The sequence below is a fragment of the Amphimedon queenslandica genome, unplaced genomic scaffold (assembly GCF_000090795.2).
Source record: "Amphimedon queenslandica unplaced genomic scaffold, v1.1 AMPQUscaffold_13218, whole genome shotgun sequence".
NCBI classification, from domain to species: Eukaryota; Metazoa; Porifera; class Demospongiae; order Haplosclerida; family Niphatidae; genus Amphimedon; species Amphimedon queenslandica.
Genome location: NW_003546546.1, coordinates 52,486 through 63,321, shown reverse-complemented (window position 1 = coordinate 63,321; position 10,836 = coordinate 52,486).

The window sequence follows — 10,836 nt, the reverse complement described above, 5'->3', positions numbered from 1 at the left end:
AGGCTGTTGTCATTATATTATCATTGCACATCATACATTAATTAATTGTTTGTTTTTTAAAATAAAATAAAATCACACTTGATAAAACAGTAACATGTAAGATTAATACCTTCTTTTAGCTGGAAACCTCCCCTAAAGTATTGCAGTAGTTGATTCCAAGCATAGCTTGGTAAAAAATAACTGCTTCTTCCAGAGCTGCAGATCTGAGCATGCGCGACCACACCCAAATTTTGGAGCACATGGCATGCTTTTTAATTAACAAAATGGCTGCATGCAGCTAAGATGGCTCGATCCAGCAGCCACAGTACCACTTTTTCCATACTTGAAGAATGATCTGATGGGACATGGACCTGCGCATAGACTGTTGGAGTAGATTGGTGTAAGAATTATCCTTGTAGCAGCAGCTGATACTGAGATACACACCGACAACTGGAGTGACAGGACTTCTTGATGATGATGATGATGATGATGAAGATGAAAAAAGGTGGCTGAACAAAGCGGCTGGTTCGCCGATTTTTGCCTTTTCTCTTAGACAGGACCTAGAGCCACGCTATGGGTACCAATGGAGTCCTCTGGTCAAGATAAGGTCCTCTAAGAAGTCTGGTAAGCATAGGAGCTCGTTCTCCCGGTATATCAAGGCTGCAAAAGTCGTGGCAGCCATTTTGTTTGGGGGTGAATCCTACTTAGTAACGCTACCGCGTTACTAATAGGTGGTAGCCTATATGTAGGGTTGAGGTTGATTTTTCAAGATAATGGCCAAAATTACAATTTTCAAACTCTTGTAATTCTTTTATCTTACGTTGCACAGCCTTAAAAATGGCTTAGATGAGCTCTCCTTCACTGAGCAATTCTCCTGGTACCTTTAAAGTGTACTGTAATGTGGCAGGGAGGATATCTGGAGAATTGGCCCAAATTCAAATTTCTGCAAAATTCTTCAGACTCTTCTTTGAACTTCTTCTATCACCACGATAATCTTTTAAACCAGACAACAGCTTAAGATGCCCTTTGCATCATTCCTTAGCAAGTGGGTCAAGGACCTCAAAGGTGCTATCTATATCTTTTAATTGTATCTCATAAATTCTAACTATTTGGGTGTGGTTAAAACACACCCTCTGTCTTAGACGCCATTTTGAAATGAAATGCACATGCGCACTGTTGCCGTAGTGACAGTAGAATTGCAGCCACTTTATCTCGCTCTGTGCTTTTTTCTGCCTAACAGCTTTCAACTTTTGAGATTAAGAGATCACCAGTTCTTTTAAGACCTAATAGGTAAATATTATAAAGTGACTTCAAAAATTAATATATTCCTTTTCATTTAGTTTAAGGCTACAGCTGGAATGAGTTCTCATTGTCAGCTGCTACAATTTTATAGTTCAAAATCATTGGCATAGTTGTTATATTTTCAAGATAACTAATTACAATGATAAGCATTAAATTTCTGAGTATTTGTGATGGTTATAGTAATGATATTCATCCTGCATTTTTGATTTTGTATTACTTACTTGCAATTTTGTCGTTAAGTGTAACCATTTTGGTGTTAGTTGTGAAAAACGAAGTAGGAAAAAAAAAGTAATATAACTGGGTCAAAAAATAAAAATAGACATGTGAAAAAGTATGAAATTAGAAAACAACATGAAGGCTTTAAAGACAAAAATAGATCAAATACCAGAGCATACTATATAAGGCAATGTAACAGGGTCAAAAGCAAAGCAAGAATTGCATATAAAATTGGTAAAAAATATAAGCTTGCATATTCAAAAAGTACAATGCATTGAACCAAAGTTATGTTATGCAAAAGTTTAAAAATTGGTATAACAAAAAAAGATTAAAAAAATATAAAATCATTAAAGTATTCGCAAAAAAGGTATTTCCAAAATCACCTAAATAAAAAAATGTTGTCTAAAGAACATTATCAAAAAAATCTGGACCCACAAAGACAAAAATCTTTGAAACGGTATAATGAAAATAGAGACGCAATATTAAGTGCAACAAAGGATAAGTTTTTGAGATATAAATTTTCTGATAACAAAATGGATCAATTAAAGATAGCACTTCATAAAGAAAATAAGAAGCGTCTAAATAAAGATTATAATGATCGTAATTATGGTCAAATATTGTATAAATTATGTTCTAATTACTCATTACCTGCACCAAATAGTGAAGCAAAGGAATATTATTTTACTATAATTATTGAAGCATTATATTACAGCCCTGAAATAGTTGATGATTTATTTTTTTTAATTATTATTATGAATAACAACAACAATAAAGTAAAATATAATACAATAAAATACAATAGAATTTGAAATATATAATGAAATAAGTTGGGAAAATAATATAATTTAGTTAGGAATAGAATGTCATTAAGGGATGTAAGGGAGCACCGTCTTCAATATTTGCTGAGTGAAACTTACATCTGGTGCCACGCACACATAAATCAGTGGCCCTCAGTAGTGCATGCCAAACTCAGTCTTACTCTTAACCAATGAATTACAATACTATAAGGCCTTCCCTATTTGACAGCAAGAAAATTACCCAATCTATCCAAAAATGACTTTGCTTCAGTCCCCATTAGCCCATCAACAGAAAAACATAGAGGGGTGAAACTAACATGACTATCAACACAGGCAGCAAAATACTTCTCTCTTTCTGCTGTTGCTAGTATTGAATGTGGTGAACGATGAAGATAAGACTTAGCGTCAGTGTCCAAGACACGCACATCAAAAAACAGCATAGCCTGTCTCTGCCAAACTCTACAAATAGCAACATCAGCAATGAGAGAGCTGTCACCAGAGTCCAATGAATCATTCACTATTGGCTCTCGGGTAACCTGTCCCCAAACTATTGAAGCCAGACTGCATATAGTATCCCTGACTTCATTGTGTCTCTGTGTTACAAGGCCACCTTTGCGACAATCGAGGGCATGTGTCACTGAAAATTCCGAGCCACTTCCATCACATACTAGTGGAAGCTGGAGTAATGGCTTCCCGTAACGAAGAACCATCCCTAAACTCATTAGCCGACAAGTCAAAATTATCTCTTTCAATAGGGGGGACTAACAGCCATGCAGAAACTATCTCTTGCCCTCTGCAGAGTTCTTCTATGGGTATTGGACTCTCCATCAACAATCTTTTCAAATAGCTGATTGGCCGTATCACAGCACTCTTTATAAGAAGCTTGTCTTGAACTGTAGACCCAGTCGTTATGCGTTTCGGATTCAAACTCAGTGTTACCCTTCAGAGCATCAACCAGGTAAAATGTAGCATCACGAGAAGCCACATAAGACATAGAGAAAGTAACAGTTGGGTCTTTGATATTCAGGCCACCCATTCTAACAGGGAGCGTAAAAAAGGATCTTTCAGTTTGTGTAATAGAGCAGCCAAAGAGAGAAGGTAGGAATGAGTCAGAGAGGGCCTGCTCAACATTACTAAATAAGACATCACAGTCAGGCATAATTCTCAGTAGAAAGATCCACTCAGACTGCAAAAACTTTGTCAATACAATATAAGCAGACTGGGGCTGAGACTTACACATAGAGGATAGCTGACAGATATGATTAGACCATTTAGCAGCTTTATCAGAAAGAAATGAATTCCTGGCTTTCTTGCAACCGAGAGTACCACCTAAAAACTTCCATCCTGTAACCACATTAACGTTTGTATCACAAAACATTTGTCTAACTTTATCAACATTACATTACAATCACTCACAATAAGATGACATTTCGAAGGCTCTGGAAAGTAGCCAAACAGTGGGCCCAGGATCAAGAGCTTGTCAAACCATTCCCTTACTGATGACAAGGAACCACCGGCACAGGAGTCATCTGCATACCATAGTTGTATATATCATGTTGCATCCATTAGATGGTGCATAAGGGGAACTGAGCCAACAGCATATAAAAACATTGAGATAGGACCACCCTGGGTTACTCCCTCCATGCTAGCCAGGTTTGTACTAGAATCTCTTAAAACTAATGCAGACCAACCTTGATAAGTGTTAAAAATAAAACGAGCTGCAGTTGGCCATAATATCCTGGCATTCCACAGAAGGGCCACTGTATTTAGAGAGTTGAATGCATTTGAGGTATCAATAGTTAGAAGACCCCAATCAGAATTAGCATTTTCCTCAAAAAGCTCATGAACAGTATGGAATGCAGCCTCAATTCCCATCCTGACTCCAGCACAAAGCTGTTCTGTCCCACACCTCACTTCAACATCATCCCGAGAAACATAACAAATCGCTTTACCTATAATCCTCCTCAAAGTCTCCCCATTGCCAATTGGCCTCACACCAGGGTTTTTATTAAGTGCGATCAGCCTATTAGCTAACACTGCTTTAAACAACTTCCATGTAACAAATTCATTTGCCATAGTACGAGACAGAGAGGCAATAGGCGACTACTGTGTGAACCATATCTCAGTAACACATCATGCCAGTGACCAGCATCAGTCCCACCAGGGCCAGCACCACCCTGGATACCAAAAAAAACTTTATGAATAACAGCCCCTGTTATCTCAATATCCTCAAAGTGAGGGATCTCATCAACAATGAGTAGGGACAAAGTGTGGGGTGGTTGGGGATCAGGATGCTTTGATTTCAATACTTCAACAACAGACTTTTTAATGGTAGAACCATCATCATTTCTCTCGGTAATCTCATCAGTCGGTGCCAGTTGACCACTACCAGATCTTTCAGTAATCCACCGCACAGCTGCTCTTATCTTGCCCTGCATCATCAACCGTGAGAAGACTCTATCACAATGGGAATCTATTCCTGGGCGTCTCACTCTGCTCTTAAGAGCCTTATTACACCTACAGGCTTCTTGTAGAAGAACATCAAATTTATCATCTTTCCACAATGTTAACCTCCTCTCTAACAACTGCCTAATATCACATGCCTTCTTAACATTTCTGTCCCTTTGAAGCATCAATGCACTAAAAACAATCAATGTCTCTGATGGATAGTTACTAGACGCCAGCTCTAGAATTTCATCAGTTAATATATCCACATACTTCCCACCCACTGAACCACCAGGTAATGAGTTATGATGGGCTTGATGTTAAGTGATAACATTCCAGCGACCTACCCATGTGCAGTTATCAGGAATGTCTGCATTGGAATCTAAAGGCCTGCCATATGCCTTAAACATGAGCTCACTAACTTCATCTTTCTCTAAATAGTGTCCCTCAGATACATCTAGGTCATAGCTGAGTCTTTCATCAAGAAAAGAGTCTCTGACAGGCCACAGGAGAGCCTGAACAGACCGAGTCACATTCACAATGGCTGATATCCACATGCGTGTCGAGATCGTCACTGGAGGAAGAGAGCACTGAGTTAGAAGCGAAAGGCAGGTTACAGCAACAGTTATGTCTTGAAGGGTAGCAATTAGTACAGCCTGCCCTCACTAACGCAAGAACAAGACTTACAAACTCCAGTTTTCTGACACTTACAGCAACGATCCGCCATTTTATATTAATTTATTATTATTATTGTTATTATGATTTATTGCCATCAAATATGAAAGGTGTAGATTTTGAGAACATATCATATGACAGTCAATGCAAAGCTGCATCAAGTATATTGTTAGAATCAGTTTTGAAAAACAGATCCTACAAAGTAGGCATATTGATATGTGCTTCAAATAGCATTAGGAAATTGAAGTTGAATAGCTTTAGTGATTTTGGTGAGCAATGTCACACAAAGAATAGTGATCCTTATTTTCATGAACCAGCACATTTGTATCCCAATGATATCTGTGATAGCCAATTACATAGTGCAATTGCAATCCCTGTTGATGCAAATGGCATCTGTTATGTAGCAGGGATTGTTGATGTATCATGTGTTGATAGAGTAGAAGAATGTATGATGATAGTGACTCTAAAGATGATAATGTTGATAGTAATAGAATGTATACTACTAGGAGAAAGCCTATCTTCAAATGGCACTGTACAAGCAGGTGCAAGCCTTTATTAGAAAGTGACATTAGTTCTATTATTGAAGTTGGACGATATTTTGATGAACCTATTAAAGAATTAAGGAAGCATTTAGATGCATGTGATGATTGTCCAAATAAGCATTATATGACAAGATCCATGCATGTTGAGAAAATAGATCAAGTGCATAAACATGATGTGATATTTCTAATGTAACGGTAATTGTTAAAAAAGATAAAAGTAATGTTGAAAAATATTTTAAATATTCAGAAATTGTTTGTGAAAGTGTAGGCCATTCTATTGTGCATAGTAGTAATGATACTGATTGTAAAAGTATACTGTGTATTTTATGCAATGCATCTGTTCATTATCCATTGTTGAGATGCCTTTTGAAACACTTTTTTGTTGCTAGAAATGCCCATTTAACAATACATATTATTGATTCTTCCCTTGCTGATGGTGATATAGCACAATTGAAAAATTTAAAAATTAATGAAGCCGATGAGACTGAATTTGCTGTCTATTATGCTATTAATGATGGTGAAGACCCATTTTGAATACCAAACTTAGATATTGTACTTTATTTTCAGTCTTCAGATGCTATTGATGAATTTAAGAAAGCTTTGTCTGATCAGGCTGTCAATGTATGTTGCAGCTGTGAGAGGCTTTTAAGAAAAAGTCAGTCACTGAAGCTAAAGATTTAGATAGTGATGTTTGGAATATCCTATTACTTTACGTTCGAGAAAATGATCCTACATCATTAAAAAAAGTTATGTATATTTGTAATCATTGTAAACCTATTATTTGGAATAATGAAGTTCCAGCACGTTGTGTGCTCAATGGGTTAAAGTCTCAGCCACTACCAAACCATTGGAAAATTTGGATTCTTTAAGTTGCCAGTTAATACAGAGGGCCAAGTGTTTTCAGACAATTGTTAGGCTAGGTACACACACCTTAAAAGTGCCTACATATAATTTTTTGAAGGCCCTTAAGGTACTTTGGACGAAACTTTAATATTTTTTTAATTGCTGCCATTTTATAGTAAAGAAAAAGTTGTACAACTTGTGCTATTTTTAAATTTTTACCATGCACTGTTTAGAAGTTTGAAACACTGGCATATATAATTTATGAAAACATCAAGGGGCAATGTTGGTCAAACTGTTGCTGAAATATTAGAAAAAATAAATGTTTAGATGAAGAATTGGAGGGCAATTTAACTACCATGTTGGCTCCAATACGGGCACAAATCAATATTGGTTCCTTGTGAAAGGTGAAGTCAAAGCAATGATTGCTGAGTATGGCTCACCAACACTTATCCTAACATTAAGCTGTGCTGATTACGATTCAGCTGATATAGCGCAATATTTAAGAAAAGTGAATAATGCACCACAATCATATAGTATTTCTAGATTATGTACTGAGGACCCTGTTTCAGTATCGCAACAATTTTCATACAAAATGAAGAATTTCTTTAACATAGTCATTCACCAGAGAGGTGTTCTAGGCAAAGTAGAGCAATATTATGTGAAAAAGAATATCAAATGCGTGGTGCGCCTCATTATCACATCCTCCTATGGATTGAAAATACTCCTGTTGTCGGTATCGATCATCCAGAACAAGTCTGTTCCTTCATACAAGATAGAATTACCTGCCATATACCAGATAGTAATACGTTGCCTGATATAAATTTTTGGTAAGAAAATACCAAATGCACAAGTGCAGCAAATACTGCAAGCGTAATATTAAAGTAGGCAAGACCTATGTATCTAGATGCCCATTTGATTTTCCTAGACCAGTACGAGATAGTATTTGCATCAATGATGTTGAAAATAGCTTGAAATCATGCAATAAAATGTATTATCTCAAACGAAATGAAAAAGAAGTTCGAGTCAACAACTACAATCTATTACTGTTGAAATTGTGGCATGCAAATATGGACTTGCAGTACATAGCAGAGAGGAGTCTTTCCTTAACATAGTATGTGACTAGTTATGTCACTAAAGTAGAAGAGAGTCATGCACCGGACTTATGGAATGAAGTCAGCAGCTGTGACAACATATACAGCAGGCTTTGGAAAATCGGACAAAAATTTCTTGGAGCCTAAGTAGTAGGACTATATAAAACTAGTAATCTTCGTCTCGGTGAAAGTTTATACATAAAATCAGTTACCATACAGTACGTTAATGTGTACTTGTCTCATAAGAGGAGCAGAAAAATCAAAAACTATTCATATTTAACTAAAATGGATCTATCTTTGAAAGACATATTTAATCCTAGCGTTATTGAAGCCTTTTATCCAACAAGATCAAATATGTATTTCTTTACAAATTTGTTGCTAATTTCAAATTTGATAAAATAGGAGTAAATGGAGAAAGGGGATACAAACTTTAATCAAAACCAGTCCTTCCAAACCATAGGAAATTTAATCTTATGCAAAAAGCGGAAAGAGACGATTTTCATTACTCACTAATATTTTTAACGACCTTGGGGCGAAGCCCCCAGGTCGTTCCTATAATTGAATTCACCGTCGCGCTATGTATATATATATATTTATTTGTATGTCCACACTTACATTTCTTCTATACACGTTGTATTGGAGAAATAACAAGCCTTAGCAACCACCCGCCCACGCTCCTTTACGTGAGTGGGTGTGGTCACGGCAAACAAAATGGCGGCTTACACATGAGACAAAGTTAAGAGCTTTCTAACAGCAAGAGAGCATAGAGATACTGTCTAAAGACTTCTCTAGAAGCATTAGAAGGTAGAGAGAACCTTCATAAGTCTTAATAAGAACCCAGCTGTACTTGCAAGGTGGTGAAATCAATTATAGGAATATTTTTACCCTGTTACGCTTGTTATTTATGCCTTTTAACGACGAGAGCACACTCGTAATGGAAGGAGAAACAATGGAAGTAGCTTTTAGGCGTCACACAGAAGCATCTATACATGGCATTGAAACTCATTTCAACAAACTACAGAAATTATTAGAAGCTGAACGTAATTGCAAGACAATAGTCGATGCAAGAAATAAAGCCGGTTTTACTGAAGAACTTCCTGATATCAAGGAAGATGATGAGCCTCAATTACTGGGTGAAATAATGGAAGCAGTTGCTGATATTGCTAACATGCACATAAATGTACCTAATTTAACATTAGAGCAAAGAGAGGCAATGTTTAATGTAGATCACAAAAGAATTTTTCATAAAATTAGGAGTCATCTTATAAGTCAAAAAGAATGTGAAGACTTATTAGAGAATGAGTCTTGAACACTACTTAGATTAGATAATATCAAACCCCTAAGGATGTTTATTAGTGGTGTAGGTGGAACTGGTGAACCGTTTTTAATAGAGGCAATAAAATGCCTAGTTGATGACATGGCATCCAAAAAGTGGTGAAATTATGTGTGCTATAGTAGCACCAACAGGTGTAGCCGCATTTAATGTAGGTGGACTAACAATACATATATTATTTCAGCTACCAATAGAGCATGAGGGAAAGACAGCTGGATATTGGGCTTTGAATAAAGAAGCTCAGGAAAGGATACAAATGGCTCTTCAAAATTTAAAAATTATAATAGTAGATGAGGTACCTATGTTATCCAATCTAAATATAGCATACTTACACATGCACTTAGAAGATATATTTGCAACAGATGAATTGCTCGGATCCAAAAAAATTTATTTGTAGGTGACCTCTTACAGTTGCCACCAGGTAATGGTAGACCAGTAGTTAAAAACATTAGCAACAAACTAGTAAGAACTAGACTTGGAGCAGCAAATGCAGTTAACAGATAGAAAGAAACAGTGGAATATGATGAACTGACAATCAATGAGCGACAAAAAGGAGACGAAACTTTCTTAATGATGCTTGATTTTGTTAGGCATGGCTGTCTGACTGATGAAACTATTGATATGCTTATGAGTCGCGTATTTAAGGTTTTGATGCAAGAAAAATATAATGAATTGGAAAGTGAAGGAACAAATCCTCCACTTTGCCTATTTTCTAAGGTAGACGCCTGCCAAAAAATCAATGAATTAATGTTAGAAAGTCGAGAAACTAAAATAATAGAAATAGCATGTGTTGATGTTGATGAAAGTGGCAGCACAGCAAAATTTGACAAAAAACAAGAAAACAATTACAGAAGCTAAAAGATCAACCAAGCAAAACAGCTGGTTTAGAAATGGTATTATCTTTAGCAGTAGGCTGTAGATTATTGCTAAGACGTACTATTGATGTGACTTTAGGATTAGTTAATGGTGCCATTGGTACTGTAATGGGTATTTATGCTACAAGTATATCAATCAAATTTGATCATATTGATGTACCTTGTGACATAGAAAGGGTTACATCTAGATTTATGCTGTCTAGGAATTTGTATATACATAGGAAACAGTTTCCCCTTGTACTTTCTTATGCTATTACTATTCATAAATGTCAGGCCTCTCAATAGATATGGCCATTATTGATTTATCGACTGAAGTTTTTGGGGATGGTATGGCATATGTTACATTGTCTCGTGTACGCACATTGAATGGATTACATTTATTATCATTTGATCCTCTCTCTGTTAAAGTTAGTAATTCATGCATTAACGAAATTAACTTCCTCAGAAGAAAATTTCAGAAGGACTTACCTCAAATCAAGAAAAGTAAAGGAAGGAAGAGAAAGATTTAAGTGACTGGTATAATTGATGATGGTGAACCTTGTGGTAAGAACGCTAAGGTGTCTGTAAGTCATGTACAAAGTACTAGTAACGGTACCGTTAGTAGCAATAAACGTAAGACTACTGATTTACAATAGTCTAATCACCCCAAAGAGTAAAATATATGACAATAATGCTTTAAATAAGCCTTGCCACCAAAAAAGAAAGGTTGATGCAGACAGTACTACTGACAATACTACT